General features: G+C 37.1%; 1 protein-coding gene across 2 annotated transcripts in view; it reads left to right on the top strand.

Moving 5' to 3' along the window:
- The first annotated feature begins 503 nt into the window (after window positions 1-503).
- Window positions 504-24,581, top strand: part of BLNK (B cell linker) — a 103,778-nt gene continuing 79,700 nt past the window's right edge. The window contains exon 1 of one of the 2 annotated variants that reach the window (XM_074875003.1): window positions 504-562. The gene's annotated coding sequence lies outside the window, so the exon portion shown is untranslated. Of the gene's footprint in view, window positions 563-964; window positions 1,025-24,581 lie in introns of those variants that run through there. The other variant, XM_074875004.1, reaches the window with a different exon arrangement.

Genomic DNA, 24,581 nt, shown 5'->3' with positions numbered 1-24,581 from the left:
ATGCATGCAGCATATGTAGAAACCACACCCAGACCAGTAAGTCACTGAGTTCAAAATGGTTGAAGACTGGGAGCATACTATGGAAGTCTTACCTGCTTGCCCCGTTTCTATAGTTTCCTAGGTAGCTCACTTCTGATTACAGTCAGAAAAGAAGATGCTGGGCTGGATGAGCTTATGGTCTGACTCAGTACAAGTATTTTATGTTAGCCCTATCTTTTCAAAAGATCAACGTAGCACTGGAACGAATTTATTGACAATTTGTTCTTTAGCAGTAATGATAATGACAGGAGGGGAAAAAAAAACAACAACAAAACCAAAAAAAAACCCAAAGCTTTAGATCATACACCACCTTAGAGTAATTGAGTGATTTATTTAAGCCCAAATGTATGATGCCTGGAATTGCCATAGTGAGATTATATGTTGTGACAATACGGAAGTAAAAGTTCTGCAGCTGAGATCTATTTTTTTCTGTCTAAACACCACAGCATAGTATGTTAAAACCCACAAGCAAGTCAAATGCAATCTGAAGGCAGATCCAAGCAGCTGGATCAAGGAGTTCAAGGTAGGCAAGAGACAGCTATCACTAAGTGGTTTTGTAATAGAGATGAAAAATAGTTCCCATATTTAAACCTCTAAGATGCTAAGGACTCAGAAATCTTTTATACACTGATTTTCAACAGAATTTGTTTAACTGATTTCAGTAATGACAGATATTTGCATATGTTGATATAACAACTTACAGTTTCCTTATACTGGAAAGAGTCACTCGTAGAAGAATATTGGTACTTCCTAGATCACCCTTTATAGGCATTCACTTTAAGTGAGCAAACCGGAAAAAAGTTGCAAAAAGGACTTCCTCCTAGGATTTCTACAGCAGCTCAGTAAAAACCAGTGAAGCAACAGTTCAGTGTTACCCATATAGATCAAGTCTCTCTCACTGGAGAGCAACATGGCTGCAAAACTACCACCTCAAGAGGAATTTGAGAACTGGACAGCTTCTCAAGTTGCAGATCTCCTAAGACAGGTACTGAATGTCTATGTAACACTTTAGACAGTCCAGTCTATATTCAGCTAGCAGAAACTCTCACTGGATTTATCTTTGAAAAACAGATATGTTGTCCTAAATCTAGCACAGATATTCAAAAGTACTGAAAATAGATTACTCAGCAATTGTCACTCCCCAACAACTTATTAATATTACGTGAGTTTTTTGGTGCTCTCCTGTTTTTTATAGAAATTTAATTCACAGTTGAAGCTGCTAGCTAAGATCTCCTACATCGCAAGTCATATAAAAATGTTTGCTCACAGGGTTATTTCTTATAATAGAAAAGGTATTTCATGCCCCAATTTATTTCCTGCTGGGAAGAAATAATCATTTCAGTGAAAGTGGGTCTAGATTTTGTATTTTAATATCACTTTAAAATTTACAGTTCGTCAATAAGGATCTTATTAAACGTTCATCTTTTCTTTTCAATGCATATATATCACAGTAGTTGTTAAATGTTGCTTAAGTTTAAGGTACCTGAGCTTTTGCTTTTTTTTTAATCATTCCTTTGTCTGCTTATACATTTCTTAGTTCTGCAATGTCCTTTCTAGTGTATGTAAAGTAACCTGAATTGCACAAAATATTCCAAGCTCGTCTTCAGTTATCCTTTCACTACTTGAATAATGTCCTCCAAGGTATATAAAATATATCCTCCATGATATATCCTTTTTTTGATATCAGACTTCTCCTTGTAACTTACTGAATACTATGACTCAGGTTTTAGACTTCTGCCTGTAACTAACACAATAGTCCATTCACTGCATTTTGATATATAGTCGCATTTTACATACCTTTTGGGATTTTTTTTTTAAATGCAGATTTCTCTATATAATTTTATATATAGAATTTTTCTATCTTGTGTTCATCCTACTTCTAACTGTAGAAGCACCAATCTTTTCCAGTACGTGCTTTACACCAACAGTGAGAATTAATTGTCATTAAGGTTTCTCATCCTTTTCAAGTGAAGGAGCATACAATCTTTTTCAAGGAAAATAATACAGTGTTATGAAGTGTTTCTACACATAGGAAGTAGGCCAAAGTTTAAAATGTTCAGTTTGTATTATTATTCTTCCATTTTGCCTTGTGCATAAATACATATGCTCATTCGTGTACAATGTAAGAAAAAGAAGACAAACCACAAACAGTTTTACAATGCATATGTATCACAGGTAGACCATTGTCCTCACGTTGAGAAAGCTAACCTGTTCCATGGAATTAATTCATACCATAACGATAATATATCAGCTAAATTGTGAACTTATTACTGTGAACAGCTACTCAGAGGATTAATTAGCTCAAAGCCTTTCAGCTTAAAGGAAGTCAGACTAATTAATAGAAGATATAATGATTTTTAAGTACCCTGCAATTCTACAGCAGAATACAAGACAGAAAATTAATAACAATTGTTCAGCAACTAAGAGGCTTCCAGGGAAATTTCAGCAGACACACTTTAACTACTGGCTTTGTACTTGTTAAGAGTCTTCCAACTTTATAAAAAGCTGTTAATTTCTATGCTTACATCACTGATTAAAGCAGCTAAGTGATCTAATTTCTACAGTATAACCAACATTAAGTGCTTTGCCACTCTGCATATCAAAGACTAATTGTGGGGAGTAGCAGCCATTTGCCTATGACCCCCATGTACAGAGCTGTTCAACTCCCACTACCAGCGCTTCAGAGAGAGATGGAGCGCCAGATATCACCATCATTTCCACAATCAGCCAACACGCTAGGGGCTGTGCTAGATCTCGCCCCCCCCGCCCCGAGACTGAGCATATATGTGCATGAAACCTAAAATAATGCTGTTGTAGAAACAAGCACTCTAATATGCCAGAACTGGGATTACCTCTATAACCCAAATTTGTTCCCTTTTATGTACACATAATGATAGTCTGTAATTGTTTCTTCATGAAACAATTTTTCATTTACAAAAACCTGACTCTTTCAGTGCAGAGAAACCAGTATGTTTGTGCACTACCCTGGGCCATTACAGAAACTGTAAAGTGCGCAAAGCCAGGGCTTGCTGAAAAAGAAAGAATGAATTAATGGTAATCTTGATTTAATTCTCCCTTGAAATATCAGATTCTGTCACTGTCCCAGCTCAGCATTTTTACCTGAAGCCATGCAAGTCACCCAGAAAAAAACATGACATTACCTGAGTGCTTGACTTGAAATTTCAGGCTCTGATTTGCAGAGGTGGCAAGAGGCGAAAGTTGCAACCACAGTGACAACTCTGTTCAGAAGGTACAAATGCCAAAATATACATATATATTTGCATATTTAGTATCTCACCGATCTTAAATAGCTGTAGTTAGCCATCCAAAACTACAAGTTTTATTTCTCATGCACCTCAACTCTCATTACTAATAGAGTTTTCATCTCACAGGGTGGTCTTCAAAAAAACACTTAATGTTTCTGAAGCACTCAGACAATTAAGAGAGTGCTGTAGAACAGCTCAGAACAAAAATCATTCTGGGTTCAGAGAAGGTTTGAATACTCTGTGGTACAGATATACAAGACAGGAGACAAGCAGTGATCACAGAACACAGTACCTCTAACAGCAGTTCAGGAAAGTCACACCAGCTTTTATGTGCTGTGACTGAGGCTGTGTTCCCTAAAAGAGTTATACTGAGGTTGGTGCCATAATATACGTACATAGGCCTTGTACATATATGTACAGTGCAATTCTAGCGTTTCCTTAATTTTAAGTTTTAATGATGTTTCCAAAACGGATTTTTGTGTGTTGTAAGTACAGAAGTTATTAACTAGACATTCTGCAAAGTTTTTCCAGCCTCATGAAAGACATTTTGTATAAAATCAGTAACTTCACTACTAAAAAATAATTAACCCTATTGATTTTCCTTTCTTCCTTATAAATAAGTGAAGATAATAAAGGAAACCTGTTAGCCATGTGCATGTACTTCCCTGTTATCTTGCATCTATGCTATAATTGTAACAACACTGAGATATTCCATGTTGCCTTCAGAAGTTACCTACTTGGGTCTCCATTTGCCATGCAGTCTAGTCCCTCTCCTCAGTATTGATCTTAATGCTACAGAGTTAATGTATTTGTAAGAAAATGAAAGCTTCTGTGGTCATCACTAAACACCAGCAGTAAGACATCTGCTTGTCTAACAAGCTAACCACGTAAAAAGATCAAGTTTTCCCTTACATAAAAGTTACATGCCTGATTAGTAGCATAAGGCAAAGCACAAAACCAGCTCAGAGCCAGTAACTGGAGATAGAGCCAACTAGAAATAGATGGGCAAAAGCCAAGAGCAGAAAGCGTGCATTACCTTGATTCTTAGCCTCTCCACCAACATCAGTGCACCTGATGGCAAATTAACACATCCCACAACCAACCATTGGTCCAACACCCACAGCAACCTTCTCCTTTGAATTGTGATCTATTTTGTATTGCAAACAAGCAGCACTCTCCCAATCATAGTATAAATAAACAAGTTATAAACTCAAGCATATTGGCTTATAGGCCTAACAAACTGTCTGAATATGAAATTTTCATATCAAAAAAGTATATAAAATATACTTTGACTATTTTTAAGTGTGATCAGTTTTAAGTATTCTAGAAATAAAGAATTGTATTGGAAAAGCCACATAAATTATTTTCATAGAAATATTTATTTTCACTATTTCTCTGTTAGTGTCCGAGTTGGTCACTGCTGCTACAGAAATTTACAGCTAAGCATTTCAAATACTAAAACTCATTTCAAGAGTGGTGCATTCTTAAATAAAAGATTTCTAAATTTCTTCCCTCTTTCCATGCATAACAGTGTAATTTCTTTGAAAAGTCAGGCTAAACCATCTAACACACAGTGAGATTTTTATGACATCTTCAGCCCTGCTCCATTCCTTACTGCTTTTCAATAAAGGAAATCCAATGTGTTCACTTTTTTCAAAATTACTATTTCATTTCTGTCAAAGAGATACTACTTCTGGACATTCTTCATTTTAATTTATAATCAACATCCCCTTTCTTTAAAAAGACCACCACCACAACCATTTACAGAATAGAAATCCTGTTTTGGAACCTGAATTCTTCCCAGCAATGCCCATCTATCATGGGAACTGCAAGACACACTTAGCCCAAACATCCAGTAATGAAGCCAAACAGCAGCCAGTGCATACAGAGGTTGGTAAACGGGCATGTAACAACAGACTTTACTTAGACAGCCTTCATCTTCCAGCAGTCAGTGATATAACCATTTCCTGAGATGGTGGCATGTCTACTGATGGACTTTTGTCACATTTTGACCTCTTAATCTGTTTCTAATGCTGGCCTCCTCTTATCCCATAGCAATTAAAAGTTCCACAGTGTACTTCTGTTAGGCCCCTTGTTCCAATGATGTTACATTTGCTGCTTCATAATTTTATCTTGTCTCCTCCATTCATGATTTTATCAGCCCTTACCCCCTGTAATCTTTCTTCCTAAGAAAGAGGTAATACTGTGTCTTATCTCTTATGTGAAGTCACTACCTATTTCTAAGCATTACAGTCATTCTGTCCAATATTCTTTTTCTAATTATCCATGTCAGCAAGTATAAAGATCTCCACAACCCTAAGTATTTGAGTATGGATATATTAATTAGTTTGTTTACAAATGTCAAGTTTCCTGCTATTATAATAATTCTATTTTTTCTCACCTCAATTTGGAATGCCTGAATCTGCTGTTGTTGTAGAACAATTGGGCATGAATGGATGTCATTTCTTGGTAAGCAAATATTTCATAAGAGCTATCATTCAAGCATATTTCAACATGAGGCTTGTATTCTTTACAGTGCCAGGAAATAATCTGACATTTTCTTTCTTCATACACACTTCATCAGCTGCTCTGATTTCCCATTTTAGCGGGGTGATTTACATCTCTGACTTGAAGAACCCCCTACACAACAGAAATCCCAGCCAGCCCTTCTCCCCCTCCAGAGAAAATGCAGATATATAGAATCAGCCATTAGCACACATCTGTGGCAGGGAATGTCTAATGAAATATAATTTAGAGGGGTTTGTGGGTTTTTTAATATATATTTTAAAACCATTGTTTATATAAAAGCTTTTTCATAAAACTCACATGATTAAGAACATTTACTAGTACAGAATTCTACATCAATTTTGCAATAAAAGTTTACAGATAAGAGGAACAATGTCCGAAAAAAATCTGATAACTTCCTTCGTTGACCTCTGTAGATTATTTCTGCATAACAGTGCAGTTAATTCATTGCAACTAATTAGAAGATAGGAATAGAGGAAATGCTTGAACTGGCACAATTCCTCGACTGCTAATTCCATTTGTGTAGCTATTGAAGTAAAAGACCTTTAAGATCTATTTTAAAGGTAAAATAATTGTTATAGAGTATTTATGCACTGCAGAGAAGTTATGTTTGCTTGGCACTTCATTGTTCAACAAATCTGTTTCCTGAATGCATCAGGAGTTTTATCTGCTGCTTATGTTAACAAGGACTTCAATCCTGCAAAGTGGTTCATTAGACCACAACTACTCAGGTGCATGCAGGTTCATTTTGTTAAAAACTGCATGGCCACAGAGTAAAACTGGGTTTTACTAACAATTCATGCTATCATAGTAGGGCTAACAAAGCTGTCAAATACAGACTGATTTCACGCATCATAAATTGAATTGCTAAAAGTGCCGTAATCTCCATCGCTAGGTGAGAGGGACTGAAGTTAAAGCTAAGGGTGAATGTGTTGGCTTCTTGTGTCTGCTGCAAGTAAAGCTGTACAGCAGCAGTGGAAAAGGATCTGAGAAATATTTTCAGACAGTAGAGGTGACGTTAATCAAAACACAAGTGAAAAAAGCAAGGGGAACGATGGATGATCTCTGGTGATGGTCTGCAATACAAAGGCAGTATGATTACACATGAAAGCATTTGCTAGTATGTTCTCCAAACTGTATCTTCTCTTTAACACATCTTTAATTATTTTGCACTGCATAAAACATCGCAGTACATGTGTGATATAATGAACAACATCAATTTTTGATGACATTGCAGAGAAGATGAGACAGTTCTCACACACTAGCAGTAACCTTCCTACAGCTTTCATGTTTCTTTAATTGAATTGTTGAGTAGCATTGTCAACATAATAAATCTGTAATAAGGTATGCTTGAAACAGAATTAATTATGATAATACTAAAAAAATAATTATTTGAGAACTTATGTTATGCTATCATTTGAGTAACAGCAATATTTGAGTAACCACAAGATGATATTCTCCTATGTACAAGCTAATATGTATTAACTTGTAAGTAATTAAATCAATACCCCACTTTTTTATTCCAAGCTCCTAGCCTAGTATACAAGAAACCTATACTATTCTAGGAATGAAAAGTTCCATCTTTGTTACAAGGTGCCTGATTTAGAAAGCATACCCTTAGTAGATCCACCTTAACAATATATGATGGAGTAACCAGATGGCTAAGGTACACACTTCCACTCAGAAAATCTGAGTTTCTGTCTACACCACTTAAAGTGTGATTCCCTAACTGGATCTACTGCTTTGTGCAGAGGTGTCTGGAAATCCAAAATTTCAAAATCCTGATTCTCTTATTGCGTCTGTTTATTACCTTTGGCAAGAACCTTGGGTTTCGCACCTCAGTTTATCACTCAATTATAAGAGGCATATGATTTACTTCACTACACTCTGCAGTCTCAACAGAAGTTCAATATCACCTTTGGACATTGAACTAAAAGTCACTAGAAAAAAGCTGGCCATCTATCACTAGACAGCAGTGAACAAAACCCATAAAACAGAAAACACTTGAGCAAGTCTGACACCACCTACTAAATAGGAGTGGCAGGTTTACCTCCACATATTGATTTTTAAAAAGCAAATACAAATTTGCCACTATACATGTGTGCATAGAGATGCTATGTGCATGTGTAGATCTCATGATGTATGTGCAGCATCTACCCAATGTTAGATGGATATTTAGATACAGATCTGGTTTTGCTATGAGATCCTTTAGGTATCACTGGACAGAAAATTCCTTCTAGTCTAACAGATAAAGAAGAAAGCAACTCTCTGTGGTGTCTGTCTTCCATGTGAATTTAGTGAAATTTCCCTAACTGCACATTCAAAGGTGCACAATTTTCTGTTTTACCTTTGCATGGCCTGAAAAACTGTCTTCCATCCATGGGTGTTGCTGCAGAAAGCACGTAAGTGTGCCTGGGAGGGCTGAGTGGACAGCCTGAGTGAAGCCAACTTGATGCCTACCAGCAGCCCTTCACAATTCTCAGACAAGCCCTTCTTCTCACCAGAAAACTCCTCCAGCCTGCCCCAAACCTCTGCCATGGCACTGACACCTTAAGCATATGCAGCACAGGCTTTTTGTAGTGAGATATGCCAAAATTAGGCAATGCCCCTCTGGTAGGCCTCGCTGGCAGGTACATTTCCTGGAAAGCAATGCATGCAGCCAGTGTGCTGCTCATTCATCACAGGATATAACCACCAATACACCAGTTGTGCCTCTGTTTCCTGTGTGGTTTCAGTGAGGACACTCACCTTTTTAATTTTTCCAAAGAAAGAATGTTGTCAGAAGTTGAGGAAATGCAGCAGAAAGTAATTATTCTAAAGCTCACCACTTAACCAACACAAAACTTCTTAGGGGGCCTTCCTCCACAACTCATCCTTCATGTCAAATGCAAATTACATTTTATATGAAAGTGAATCAGAAGGATTTATCAATACTAAGGTCTTTTTGAAGTTTAAAATGATCAAAGTCAAGTCATGCAGGCACCGTAGCCACATAATATGTGATAAGTTGGCCACAACACCTTAAATCAATTTTGACTGGTTTCAGAACAGAAATAGAGTAATCAACATTTATATAGTAGTTTCTTTGAATATTTCTTTGAGTGGCTAAAAGACAATCACTTTTATACCAATATTATATTGTTTTATAAACATACTCAGTATCACACTGATCTTTTATAGGAAACAATTACATGCATTTTATAAAAATTTAGAAGTAATAGCTCCACATTTCTGTGGAATCTAAAAATGTAAAAGGGTGGTATATTAGATCTGAAGTATACCGTGTAGTTTAATTTTTTTATGAACAGTACTATACTTGCGATAGTTACTCAATATGCAGGTCACATCTGAATGATGCTAATCTAGTCCTAATGTGCAAATCAGCATTTAGCCACAGCTGCATTGCACAAAGCATATTATATTCTCTCTTGCTTTTTAATGTCTAAACTTGCTACACTGTAGTCTGCTTTTCTGCTCCCTCTAAAAGTAGGTTGCTTGGGGATTTTTTTTTTAATCGTTTTGAATTCCCAGTGACAGATCAAAAAATACATAAAAAACAGTGGATTTTGACTTAAACTTCAGAACTGAAAAAATATATACTTTCTTATTGGATTTGTATATAGAAATCTATCAAAAGAAATCTCAGACATAGCAAAATTGTCAGACATTGATTCTAAACAATTTTCATGTATTTCTCCTTCTTGCTATTCCAAAATGTGTTTTGAAACACACGGCTGGAATACAAGTGCCTTGAAAAAAAACAGTCCCATTTTCTTCACCAATAAGCTAGTGGGGGTTTTCTGAGTAACATTTAGAGAACGGAACCTGTGTCTTGCTGTGAAAGATTCGTGCCTCCCTGCCAGTGCAAAACACTGCCAGAGCTTGCCAGGTTCAACTCACCCAGGCTGTACTTTGACATCCATTTATGTCAGCACTGCTACTGAGAAAAAGCAACTGTCATCCCACTTGGATGCTTCTTCCCATCCCTGCAAGGCAGAGCAGCAGACAGGAACCACATCTACTTTATCTAATGACCACAATGACCAGGCACCTAGAGCTCCTCTGTTGCTATGTGAATGCTGCAGAGCCCCACAAGACCTAAATCACTTCCCCAGTTTCAGCTAAGAGAGTGTTTCCCAATACTACAAGTGGTATTCTAGCAGCATGGCATAGGGGAATAGGTGGAAGGACCGATTAAAATTGGTTTTGGCTGCTTGGATATCTGTTAGGAAAGAGCTAACCAGCATCAGGTTCTGTACAATTGGATCTGACATCCATCCCTGTATACTTAGTTTTACAAATAAAATTTGGCCCATGAATGCCTTGAGTTTCCAGAGGAAAACAAAAAAGTTTTCTAGGTCCTACGTAAACAACAGAAACAACAAAACCAACAGAAATTAGAAACTTAAGCAACAGAAATAGGAAGTTTGCTAAGTACTTCTTTATAACCTAATTCCTCTGGAAAAGGGCCAAAACACTCCTGCAATGTTTTCCCCCCATATCAAGCAAGCATAGAAAGCTTGCATATGGGTAAGGTCCAGAGAAACACGGTGCAACTTGCAGGTATTGTTGAGTCACACTCTTGGGCTGGCTGTTGACCACAATTTCACAGCCAGAGTTTACTAGTATACTGCTTATCTCGGCCATTAAAAAAAAAAAACAAAAAACCAAAAAAAACCAAAAACAAACAAACAAACAAACAAACAAACAAAAAAAACAACAAAAAAAACCCCATGCTTTTTTACGAATCACACAAATCCTCAATACTAACACTTTGGGGTACCAAAGTGTTTTGTGTGAGAAGTGATGTAGGCATTGATTGTCCTGCCTTTGGCAAGCACACAAGGTCCCCATGACACCCACAATTTTTCACCACAGAAAAGTGATGTTACAAAAATACATATTTTCAGCTGCAAAATATGATTAGGCCATGTAACTGCATTAATTTGCCTTTTTGCACAATTTCTATTCCTATGAGATTCCTTTCTCCTGTTCACATTTATCTACCATCTGACACACACCCCCTCTCCTTTCCCCACTACACTTTGCAGGGGCTGAGCCCCTCTTTGCCTCCTCCCCTTTACACATACTTACGTTAGGTGCCTTCCAACACCTAGTGCTTTGCTTGGCTTTTTGCCAGGGTCCTCCTTCCCTTTTCTCCTCAATTAGGTCCTATTGTTCATGAAAGGAAATTTCTCCTGCTGACATTTCTCACTGATTTGCAGTCCTATGGGCTTTCCTCGTTTCCATCCTTCTCAGCTGTAGAGGTTCCCTCTCAGAGGCAGCTGAGATGGCTCAGCTATGAAAGGTATTTTTTCAGGAACATTTCTACATGCTCTGGGCTCACTTTCTCGATGAAGAGCCTAGATAGTGATAGGAGTCAGGCATCTTTTATGCTGAGACAACTGATCTTGGCATCTATCCCTATAGCAAGTGCTTTACAGAGTTTGAAAACACTGTTAAAATAAAGCTGTTTAAAATTAAAGTTTCTCAGGGCAGGTAGAAACTGAAAATAATTTTTCCTCAGGGGAGATGGTGCAAAGCATTAAAATGGAGGGCGGAAAATGTAACAAAGAGCAGACAAGTGCAATCTTTGCCCCTTAGCAGTTCTCGCAGAGCAACGCAGGTGGGCTGCCAGTGAAGGGACAGTTAGCAACAGCTTCCTAGGTCACCCTGAACATCATCTGCCATCAAGTAAGGAGGGGTTTGGTTCTGTTTCTTGATGTTTCTAACCAAAAAGGAAACTGTTTCTAAAAGCAGAATCACCAGTACTTACAATCATTTCAAAGAGAGGAAGATGTTAAGAACATACCATAGAAAGGAGGCAAATGTTGTTAAACATATAAAGTAACTAGAATCAAAGAATGACCTTAAAGAGACAAGGGCTAAAAGGGAAATATTTTACAGTTTAGCACATCTGCTGCTTATCAATCATCTTCAATTAAGAAGTAAGGTACAAGGGCATTACATATTCATGTATCTTCAACAAAGCATAAGGCATCTGTGAAATAAAAGCATATTTGTCTTTATTCTTCAAAAAAAAACCCCAAAAGATAAATATGAAGATAGATTACTTGAATGTAGATATAATTTCTGAAATCCAGAGCACTACACCACTAGTTATGCATCATTATCCGGCACATAAGAACAGAAGTGATATTAGCTATCAATTTATTAATTTCAAAATATACTAATATTATTAAAAAACACTCAAAAGAAAATATTAGATTAAGATACAAAGTCAAACATCATTATCACCTGATTCCCATGAACGTTGGCTTAGAAACTGAATTTGTATCCAATCATTGTGAATTATTTCCCTGCTAAGTATTTTCAAATATCTCAAAAGCAATTTAATAAAACTGTCTAATGCCATGATCTATCAATATAATCCTGTAGTAAGAAATCCTGAGCCAGTGCAGAAGTATTCATTGCAGGAGTTGCCCTCTAATTTTTTCTGTGACAGAAGAACACTTCTATTCATATTCAAAATGCTGCTGCCAGAAATGATTTGAACATAAATTTGTTCGGTTTATGCAGTGGCTGCAAATGATGGGAAGTGCTTGTCTTCTTTCCAGTCTTTAAGCTCTGGCACGCAACAATCTAATCACATTCTAAATGTCAAATTAGACATAATTACATTAAATATGGATTAAAATAATATCTTTTGATGCAGAATTCTTTGTTCTTGAAGTTTACTGATAAATTTAAATGTTATTAAAATATCCTTCAAGTTTTGTGGACCTTCTGAATTCAAGAAACATGAAAAAGAATGTGAAAAGTTGTGGAAATCTTTAAGACATTGTGTCATAGTTTCCAACACTGACTTTGTAAGCCCTGAGCTGAAAAATAGGAAGACTTCACACAGTCTCGGGCTTTCCAGTTTTGAATTTCCTCCTGTTTCTGATTTATTCAAACATCCCAATTATATAAATGCACCCCCTCTGAGATAATTTTAGGAAATTGTTTTTAGAGACAATTTGTGATTTGGAGAATCTTCATTTGTGTGCTTTTGTACTCTTCCTGAAAAATCAGGAGCTTTTACAGTGTGTGCAAGTTGGAACTTCAAAACACTGATGTCTAAAATCATTAGTAATTTTTAAAAATCTAGCCAGAAACTATAATCAATATTCCATTGTTAAAAACCAGCTGCTAGTCATTTCAGAAATTTTCTAGAGTCCCTAAAATGTCACAATTTAGTCCTTCTGCTTTCATATTTGCTGTTTCCAATACAGGGCTATAAATTCCTAATTCTCCAATCTTTATTTTATCCTTGAAGAGGTAGGTGAGCATGGGAAATTGACACTAAAATGCCAAGTTCATTTTTTCATTGTTTATCTTTTGTACAAGACTGATCTTACAAAAAAAAAGAAAGAAGCAGAAAAATCATCAGTAGGCAAAGGCATACTGTAAGTTACAGAAAGATTATTTAATGAAGTAATTATAAGTTCTGGTGAGCAAGTCCCACAGGAAGTCAATAAAGTATCTCAAGCAGAGAAGACAGCAGGATTTCTCTTCTCTCAATACATACTTTTCGTATTAAAATTACTTATACATATACATGCATGTGTACGAGTGGACCAAATTTGTCTTACGTACTGATAGCTGCAGCTCCAGCAATGCAAAACTACCAAACTAGACAATTATAGACAGTTTGGTCTCTGTTTGTCTGAATGTCACTCAAGACACACAGCAGTTGGAAAGCACTGGTGGACTGTGGCTTGTAGAAGCATTTGAGGAAGTTATATATCATGCTTTTCTATTAACGAAGAACTAAACTGGAACAATCAGTGAGAATTTCCCAGAGAAAGATTTAGACAAGGCCACATTTATAAGATAGGTAGTCTATCTTTCTGACAGAGTGGAAGAAAATAAAGCTCAGGAACACTTGGCTTTTAAAAATAGAATGTTTGTTTTCACAGAAGAATGAGAAAGACCTGAACTAACTAGTGGGAGCACTAATCAATTTGCAAGTAGCATTTCCTTCTGTAAATATTGTTTCCTATGAACCCAAAATGACTGAAATAGAGAATTAAAGAAGAAAAATTCCCTCTTTCTCCCACTGTACAACTACTACTGTACAGCAGTTATGTGCACAAGCTATTTTATCAACAACAGAACCTATGCTGGTTCTGTGAAAGTGTATGTTAAATTAAAAGTTGCACACACAAGAGACATGACAGCAAAGCTGAAAATTAATCAGGAGGTAACTGTGTGTCCACAGGAAGGGGAAGCCTAAGCTCATTTGGTTTTGCTGGTCTCACATCTCTATGACATCCCACACATAGCTTTAATACAATGAGGAAAACACTAAAGAATTTATATTCATTTTTGGGTCCAAATTTTTTCTCAGGAATCTTTTTTATTATTAGAAGTTTTAATTTATAGGAAAATTTACTCTTACAACATGAGTTCATAATGGCCATAGAGTTACTCTAGGTAGTATTTTTTTTGAGGAGTAAAAAGAAATACTGGAAATTTAGTAGTCATGTAACAGAAGTAAAGCAGTGAGGACAATAGGTTATACATGTCTGGACCTCACTGACCAGACTAAACTCGTAACTCTATTGTTCCTTAACATTATTAAAATGAAAAGAAGTCGACAATAAATTTGAAGTAGACATAACCTCGATCTAATTAAACCAGGAGTACCCAAGGTTAATGTACTCGCACTGATTTAACCGTCTTGTTGATGAGGGGGACCATAGTGCTCTTATCCTGGATGATATTTCTGAAAGTTTCTGGGAAAATACTTTTTCTTGTAGAAAAGACTAAAACCAGCTGAATATTATTGATTCTCATGAGAAAGCATGAATAAGGTTTAAAAAAAATTCAATGTTGTAAAGGAGTTTTTCTAAGGGACAACTCCTAGGGTTCTGCTGGTTTAGAAGGGTGAATACATACAGTTCCACTAAAAACAAGGAAATCCTGCGAGAACCAGACAATATAGCAGGGAGAAAGGGCTCCTTGGGAACAGGCCAGGTAGAGTCTGAAGTTTTAAGTTGCTTATGTCCTGGTTTCAGGAAGGGAGGACTTCATCAATTTTCTATATAAATACAGGATCGCATTAAAAAAATATATCTGGCTTTAGCAAAAGCTTCTATTCCAAACAGAGGGAACCTGAACAGGCCTCAAATATTAACATGCTACTTGGGCCAGTGGGTGATGCTAGTGCCAAAATGAGATAAATTTCCAAGGAGATATATCTCAAGCTGCTATTCCTGATGAATCAAAGCAGAACTAATTGCAGTCCTGATTGCAGAAATGAAAGATGGCTAGAAATAATTATTAAAAAATAAATACATTAAAACAACTTTAATTTCCCAAAAGAGCAGAGAAAGTACACTTTTGTTGAAACAACTTCTAAACCTGTCTGGATACTGCTACTATAAAGCTAGTAAATGTGAAGTGACATGAACTAAAGCAAAAAAGTACACTGTTATTCCCAACAAGACATCCACAGGGGTGTTACATGAGAATAATTATGCTGGGACAGTTCTGCTGCTAAATTTTTCACAGACGCGGTTGGAGCCTAAGTGCTAGATATAACCACAATAACCTGAGCGCATTTTGCTAATGCTGACTGAGCTGTTATGGCTGTATTAAAAGGCTTAACACAGCTAAAATGAAAATCCATTAAGTCTGCAATGCAAATTTATAGAAACAAGAAACACAGAGGCAGATAAAGACCAAGTTACCAAGTGTCAGGGGGTTTCCCTTAGTAAAATGAAGCCATCCTGTTTTCTTTTACATGATGCCATCTTCTCTGAATAAGCATGATGCTAGGGGGGGAAAACAAAAAGCAAACAAAACAGAAACAGCAAACCTGTAGATTGCTACAAATGGAGTGACCGCTAAATTTCACTATAATATTGTCTTTAATTTAAAATGATCAGCAGATGGATTGCACAACCCGTCAGTTATCAACATACTGTTAAGAGCAATGAAAGCTTGTAGCCATTCCTAGAACGGCTCAGAGGACACTGTTAAATATTTATCTATCTTTCCATATCTAAAAACTCATGGAATTTGCCCACATTAAAAACAAACAAAAAAACCCAAAAACACACCATGACAAATACAATTGCAGAGATCTTTCATTAGTGAGTTTTCCCAGTGCCAACTCTGTGCATAAGCACAGACTTCAGCATTAGGGAATCTGGCTTGAAGTTTGCATTGCATTGCTGGAAAACCACATCACACACTGGAACTCAGAAAGAGGCGCACTGGAAAGAAATTAGAATTCCCAGAGGTCCCACAAAACCAGTGCTTAGAAGAATAAGAATTTCAATCATTTCATGTATTTTAGACCTCTGGAATACTGAAGGGTAAAATCTATGCAAAATTCACATTAGAGTGGCAAATGCAGAAGTACAGCTTCTACTTGTAGGGTACTTGGTTTCCTGTAGGTACTATTACCTGCAATATTTGAATTTGCATTAGTAAACAAATAGGCACAAAATTCCTGTGAAAGATATTTTAAATTGTTAATTAATATTCTTGAGACTTGCTGTAAAATGCTTTTATTTTGTTTCTGTGCTTTTCTTTTTATTTCCTCCACTGTTCCTGTATAGCTGAGCTTTTTTGCTTAACAGTTTAATTTTGCCCCTTGCTAGTTGAATGCAATCTACATTTTTTAAAAGGTGTTATTGTCTGCATCCATTGCAACATAGTCCTTGAAGAGAGTAATATTCAGAACTATTAAAACCTTACAAATGCCTGGGGTCCATTTGTCATGGTATGACCCTGATAGAGCAAAAACTTGATTTTTCATTAAACTTAAAAGTCCCAGTATACTAAAACAACATCTGATAAGCATAATACGAGTAGTCAGGGTGCTTAACCATCTGAATGTAGGATAAGATAGAACAAATAACTATACAGGTAGTACAATTCCTTTGTTAGGAAAAAATAATATATATATATACAGACATTAGATTACTAATGTATATTTGACATTTATAGCTGACAACCTATTTCACTTGCTCAGAACTACCCAAGGAAAATGTTGACATTTGCCCTGAATCCCTAGTTTCCTGTGGAGGGGAAAATACAACACTTCATTTGTGCATTAGTTTGCCTGGGTCCTGTAGTATACAAAAAGCAGATTAGAAAAACATCTGTATGTGCAAGCACCATGTTGTAAGTGAGGGAGACTCTTCACTGGAACAAACAAAAAAACCCCCTCAAAAACTCAGCCTCTTACCTGAATGCTTTTGATTCAAGTGGTTCACAGAGTATCTGCTGTACAAACACAGCACTGAATTTTAAAGGGGCAACAGGAAGAAAAGTAAATAAAAACTGGAAGAATGAGGGTATCATCCCCAAAGCCTGGGCTTATATTTGGTCATAGCATATACACTTTCCCAACAGAAAGTCCTCTACCAACAAAATATCAGTCTTTTTTAGAACTGTACCATGGATTATTTATGGTGTTATTTCTTCCTTTTCCCTATCCAATTAAGTATTCTTGAGCTTTACAGTGTAGTGCTACATTTTCTGTTGGGTCTTGAAGGATTTTTGTGAAGGTGCTCATGAATAAATTCAGGAACATAGGAAACTGAGGAACTTGGCAATTAGGTCGCAGGAGATTTTTTTTTTTAATGTTTTCCTGTGTTTTTCATCACAACACAAGCTACCACATTGGTCCCAAAATGGAAAAATATCCATTCAGACAGCACAGATAAATTGGGTATAATCTGACATTTGCAGACATTATCTGGATTTCCACAACGTAACATGAAATATGGTTCCAAGGCCAATAATTTCTTGAATATGATTTTGCCTTTGTTGAGCTTCAGTTTGAAGTAACCCATATTCATGAAATCTTGGATATTAATTTTAGTCAGCTAAAGCCAAACAGAACAACTTCTGTTATGCTAAATGGTACACATATCCACAGACACTCCACATAAGCATGGCCATCAGTCAGAAGGTCAACAACTATCCCAATATCTATCATCTGAACGTGTGCATGCTCACATACACAACTGAATGAGCTGCAGATTCACGCTCTCACATACAGATAATAGTAGGAAGCAGTATTCATTTTGCAAACATGTTAGAATGGAAAATGCCAGCATCTTTTAGTTGGCAGGTAATGCAATACAAGAAAATGAGGAAAAACAAATAATACTTTTAAGTACTTTAGAAGGCATCTGGTCATACTATACAGGTATATTACATGGTTGGGTAATTACAGTCACATATAAAAAGCAGTAGAGTTAGAAAGTATTAAAGGAAAAGAAAATGGACTTTTATTACTTAATGCTTTATTTTTCTGGAGTAGAAATACAATACTTTTGCTTAGGTTTATGTAGGAGGTGCACACCATTATGGGTTATTTCATTAATTTATAAGAAGTTTCTAAATGGATTTTGCTTTCTAAGTCTGCATGTCTGAAGTTTAAAACCTGTTCTTCTCTCCCGTCCAATACTGAGAAAAATAAGTGAAGATAAAGTATAGATTTAGCAACAACACCCATTCTATTGCTATCTTAATTTATTAGGGAGATTTTTTTACATTTTTACATTTTAATTGCACCAGAAACAGCTACAATTAGTTGTATCCTATAATTGAAATGATACGATCATTGCCAGTAGCTTTAGTCACTAAAGTGAACGTGGAAAGCCATTCTGAAAAATAGCACTTACAATATTTATTTAAATATGAAGGAAACTTATGTAATCAAAATTGACTGGTTTTATCAAATAATTTTGCCTGTGGTCACTTAAAAAAGGACTGGATTCACATTGATATGACTCATTACAAATGTTTTAACACAGTGGTGGATTAACTTCTAATATACATGCAAAATTAATCAACATTTGATATTTAATTAATTGACCCATATCAAAATTCAAATGTTTTTCTCTTCTTGCGTTCTTTTCTTGTTTTACAAGTGTATGTGCCAAGTCATAAGGATGGCCGTTATATATGATCACTGTCCATTTTTGCCTCGACTTTCACAAATCCATCAAATCATTTAGAAAGCAGCATATGACTTTATATTGGTTCTCAATGATAATTCAATTTCTAGTTTGCTTCTGCATGTAGAAAATAGCATATGACAGACACTCCACTATAAATTGATTTAAGATCTTGATTAAAGCATTTTAAGTGGCACGTAAGCAAAAATGGAAATATTCACCTTAAGTTAAATTTCAGTATTAGTCAATGGTTGGAGGGTGAGAAAGGAGAAGAAGGTCAACCAACAGTGACTTTTTCCTAAAAAGAAACTAATCCCACACACAATGCAACTGGAATTGGGAGATTAATTTAAAATTAACATATTAGCCTCTTTTGTGCTAGCATAAATATCACTGCCATTCAGATACCATTATAATGACAGGTTAGTATTAGAACTGGTTTCAAATGTGCGTATTGTATCCCTGGAATGAACTTATTTTTGAAGCCATGTGAATCTTCAGAAATTACTAGGATGTGAAAGGATATTTGCATATACAGTTTTGACCTCTTGTCTTGCTCTTTGTCCATTAATGTATCTCAGCTGGTTTGTCTTTTTAACATTGCAAAACTTTCAGTAGCTTTCAAAGCTCAACTTTTCCCAAAGAAAACATGCTGCTTTTCCTTTTTCCTCCCACGCTAAACTCTGCACAAGCTTGTCAATGGATTTAAAGATATACTGTTCCAAAATGGTCAGATGGTACTAGACAGAAATTCAAATGTTAATGTTTCATGAACTGCCAGGAAAGGAAACAGTGTCTGTATCTCAGTGGAAATTTGGGATTTCTTGTAAGCGTTTAATCTTGGTTATCAACAACGTGTTGGGCCGTTGACTTGTAAAGCCTTGAAACAAAGATATTTCTTTTTAGACATTTTAAACATATATCCTACTATTTCTTTCACTGCAAGAACCACACTTGCTAACTACTGTAATTTAAACTTAAAAATTGGTAGAAACAAGTTTTTTCTAAAGAGATTCATGTATGCTTATATATAGTGGAGCAGTAACTTCAATGACATTTGGTATTTTTATAACCCACTTTTTAATTGCCTGTTCACAAATAACTCAGGTCACTTCAAGAAAGAGCCAAAAGGAAGTCTGTTTCATATCCGTTCCTGATTTTACAGCATTAGATACTGTTCAGTGCAGGACATACTAAGAGCAGGATTATACAGTCTGAATATTTAAAAGCTTTGAGAACTTCACATGTAGATATTAATGTCAAGTGTCAAAGAGAAAAGACTGATATTCACATTTCTGAAGATTCCTAGTGCTTAGGGAAGGAACGAGGTACATACTGGGTGCCCCAGGACCTTAAATAAGTACTCAGATTCAGCATGAAATCCAAATAAATGTTTGTGTATAAAGACCAAGCAGCAATACAGCAGAAAAACCACAAATACTGTATTGTTTATGTACCAGTATTCTGCAGAGAAATACATACGCACACAAACACCAGCAACTTTGCTTAACCCAATATAACAAGCCCTATATCCAAAACTAGATCTTTTTCCTACTGAAATGCAACTACTAGTTTAACATGTACTGGATAGATATACATCACTTATTATATTGTTAAATTTTCATATAAGAACAAAGGAGATAAGAAACTTTAAAAGCACCTTTTCCTTTGCTTCTTTCTATCTGGCATTACTTGTTTGGCTCATGATAGGTAAAGTAAATCAGATCTCTCAAGTTACTCTTTAGCTTTGTGGCCATCTCCACAACAGTCTATTATCCAGAAGCATCATTAGCATCAGACATGTTGCACTGACAGAAGACATTTTTTATTGCACTGGACCAGAAAAGATTTTAATTAAACCATTTAAGCACACTAACAAATCTAATGGCATCCCAGAAAAGCAGGGGATGTTGGGGTGTGGGGGAGGGAGCGTTATATTTACAAGCTGTCTTTCAAATTTCCAAACTGGGAAAAATAAAGCAGATGCTTAAATCAAATATCCTTAACCTCTACGCAGCCAAGTACTTACCAAGAAAATTTCTAAAGCTCTTTGTATCACTAGTAAGCATTGATTAATACTGTACTAGTCTTTGGCTTTGCCCCTTTGAGAAGTAGCTGTCATGATTTGGAGCTGCCCTGGCCATAAACCACTAAGCAGCACTCTACACAGCGTCACGGAGCAGGAGACAGGTCACCACTCCATGCTATACGTGTCTTCCACCCCATCTTAGAAGTCCTCATCCACACTCACCATGCTATGACCCAACACAGATGAGGTTCATGCTTTGAATGAAGACATCTACTGACAAACAACTACACATGCCTTTCTCCAGTGGCAGAAATACCTTCTGTTTGAGTCAGTGCCACATGCTGCATGCAGTATTGGCAGATGGTCTCTTCAACACAAAACAGTCACGAAGGCTGAGTTCTTACAACTTAGATCTAGCAGATAGATGTTACAGTAAGAGATCTTCATTGTACTGAATCATGATAATACTGCTGCTTAAATTACCACAACTGTATATGATGTTCCTTCTACTTGCAATGACCTGCCAGCACCTTAAAGCCTGTCTTCACAAAGTTATTTCAGCCACTGAAACGCAGCAGTCGTGATCTTGCTGATTGACTCAATGATTATCCACTATTAGTCATGTTGCTTACTGTAGCTGAGGTAACATGATTCAAGCAACTCAACTGCTCATTTTCAAGACGCCTACAGATATACATACACAACATATTCGTGACTGTATGAATTAAATAGTATCTATACCAGCTAGCTATAACCATTGTGATTATTAAAATGAAGCTAAACATGGAACTAAACGGAACTAAAGCCCTACCTCAAGAATATAAACCAGCATTAAAGAAGGTACAGCAAATCTATCTCACTATCCAAGGGGTACTTTCAAAGTTAAGTAGCTCAGCAGATTTTGGGGTGGGCATATAAAATGGTTACTTCAATGTAAATGTGCAAGGAGCTCATTATGTGATTTCCAAACAGAAGGTGGCCAGCCATCACAGCATTTGGAGCTGCCAGACATGTACAAAGTCACATCTGGTTTCTGATTCAGCAAGGGCATTTATTCTTATCATTAAGATTAGCTACTTCTAGCTACCTTGATGAAATTTAGTGTGCTTACAATTATGCATATTATCTTTCTTAATCTTTCAAGAACACTCTCACATATAGGTTTTGCTTTTAAGACTGCTGTTGGAGTTTAAAGTTTGCTGACTGCTTCTGTCATAGTATTTGCTCTGAGTGGTGAGACAATTCTCATACCCCTTCTGCACCACCCTTTCATGCTCAGCTATTTCCCAGCACTTCTTGTTATAATTATTGGTTTTGTCCAGATGCAGGAAAGCGGAAGGCAGCTGCTTCTGCAGGCAGCATCAGCAGGGAGCACTTCTGCACAGTTCCCAGGCCCTTGGCCAGCAGGGGAGAGCTGAAGGCCTGAGGTCCCCCACTTTCTGGGATTTTCCAAGATTGATCCCATTGTTCCCAACAGCCTGAGACACCTGTGGAATGTCTCTATTCAATTATTTGTCCTGTATAGCAGCAATTAAGTAGGATTATGACTTAACTTTCCCCAAGTAACAAGGGTCCTTGCCAGTCTCACCTATCAGTGACCTGAGAATTGATTCCTGCTGTGCTATTTCCTGTTGTTATTTTCAGCCTCCCTCATGAGAGCAGGATGGAAACTCTTAATACCCAGAAAATAGAACTTTTTTTTCTCTCTAAGCGCACAGAGCATCTTCCACTGAGACAGCCTCTGCTGTCGTTCCAAGACAGTGCTCTTCCTACTAAGTCAATATTCAAATACTCAGAATGCCACCACTACAACGTCCTGCCTCCCTCAGTTTCCTCAGTAAGCAAATTAGATTAACTCAATGGACAGCTTCATACCTGGGTAAAGGGGCAATGCTCCCCCTTCCACCTTTGCCATGTGTTCCCATTCCCCACATACACTTTTGCTAGCACTAGGTCTCACTTGGTCACAAAGGCAGCGCATCAAAGTTTTATCCAGATGGAAACTTATTTTGTATGGTTATTTTTCAGCCAGACCACCTCCCTAATCCAGCTCACCACACAACTGCTGGTGACAGCATGGAGGAGGTAGAGGAGTGCCCAGAGTATACACCTCTCCAGGAGGTTTAAAGCAGCTGCGAAAAACACAGCTTCAGTGAAAGATTTCACAAAACCCCAGACAACTGAAGAGGCTGCTGCCAGGGACAGGGGCAGGCCTCCTCACCAAAAATTTTCTTCCCCTGCCTTTCTAGCCAGAAGCTTCCTTTGGTTCAAGGGAATTCCCTCATTTCATTTGCAGCTAGTTCAACTCAGAAAAGGGTCAGAGAAGCACCAGAGCCAGCACAGGGATGGAAGTCATTCCACCATGACAGGAGTCAAGGGAGAAAGGAGGGAGCAGGACTGGCCCTTTGGCAGCCACAAGCCAAAGTTGCTTCGTACAGCTTCCCCCAGCCTGGCCTGGTGGCACCTTGCTGGCATCAGGGAGAGAGCACCAGAAGGGCTCCATGCTAGCTGTTTTACCGACACACACTCTGAAAGAGAATATGAGGTAATTAAAACTTGCTCAGGTTGTCTAGGGGCAAGAGGCTCTGTCAGAGGTAGGAAGGATCCTGGAAGAGCCCCTGTACTCCCACCTCACCAAGAGCCTGGTACACAGGCCATGGTGAAGAGGTCTGCTCACTTAAGGATATACCAGATAGCAAAACCAGACTGTTTAGGTAGGAAAAGATAAACTAGAAAGAAATTTCACTAATCACACAGCCAAAGGACAGTCTTGTTTTCACAGCAGTGTTGTTTTAATAAGCTAGACACAGAGGGGCACCGCTTGAGTCACCTGCATGCAGTATGTGGAAGGGCACTTGGGTAGCTGAAAGGAGCAGATGGCCTCAGACATGGTTCAGCCCTGTCAAAGGGCAAGATTATTAAAAGCAGCTGACAGTGTAAATCCTGTTAGATGTCACTATTAAAGCATGTCCAAAACTAGTCAACAGCCTAGTGCACTCCCACCTTGGTCCTGGGGAAGGGTCAATTCCAGCAGAACCCCATGCTGAGGACATTTCTGCAGCATGTCCTGTTTCTTAGAGATGTCAGGTCCCTGGTATCTCGACTACAGACTAGAAACATTTTCCAGGCCATGTGGCCAAAATGGAACTTCTGACACTTCAGCATTTCCCTTTGTTCTGAATCAAAATAAATAGTCACAAGTCTCCCATAAAAGTAAAAATAAAATGCTTTGGAATTACTAAAGCAGTATCACTGACATGCCTCATTTGGGCCTTTTACCTTATATTAAAAACATCAAAATAAATTGATTCAGCTTTGCCAAAATTTTTTATACATTCTTAATCATTGATGAAATGAAAGGAGTCCCGCATCCTGCATAAAATCTGTTTTAATTGATGAAGCATTTTTAGAGACAAATGGTTCTGCTAGAAGACTTTCAGCTGGCTTTTCTGAATTCTCTTTTCTCAAAAAAAAAAAAAATCAGACTTATAATCTTGCAGCCCACATCAGCAGGAGGCCCTGCTGGTTTTTGCTGAGACTAAATTTCTAGTGGTCATAGCTGTTATTTCTGTATGTGGTGACTTGCTTCCTTTTTCAAACACAAAAACCCATTTTAATTTGCTTAAGCGTACAGCAGTGCATTACCATAAAGATATGGGAAGTGGTTTTATTTTCTGTGTTCCAGTAAGTGTCCTTTCAATAAGGACATGCAAATATAGAGCTCAGCCCACAGAGCATTACACTGTCAGTGAGGAAGACAGTATAATTTTTAAAAGAACCTTGGAAACCTCT

Source organism: Strix uralensis, chromosome 7 (genome assembly GCF_047716275.1).
Source record: "Strix uralensis isolate ZFMK-TIS-50842 chromosome 7, bStrUra1, whole genome shotgun sequence".
In the NCBI taxonomy this organism is placed as follows: Eukaryota; Metazoa; Chordata; class Aves; order Strigiformes; family Strigidae; genus Strix; species Strix uralensis.
The sequence above is the reverse complement of the archived record's forward strand: the minus strand, read 5'-3'. Positions and strand labels throughout refer to the sequence as shown.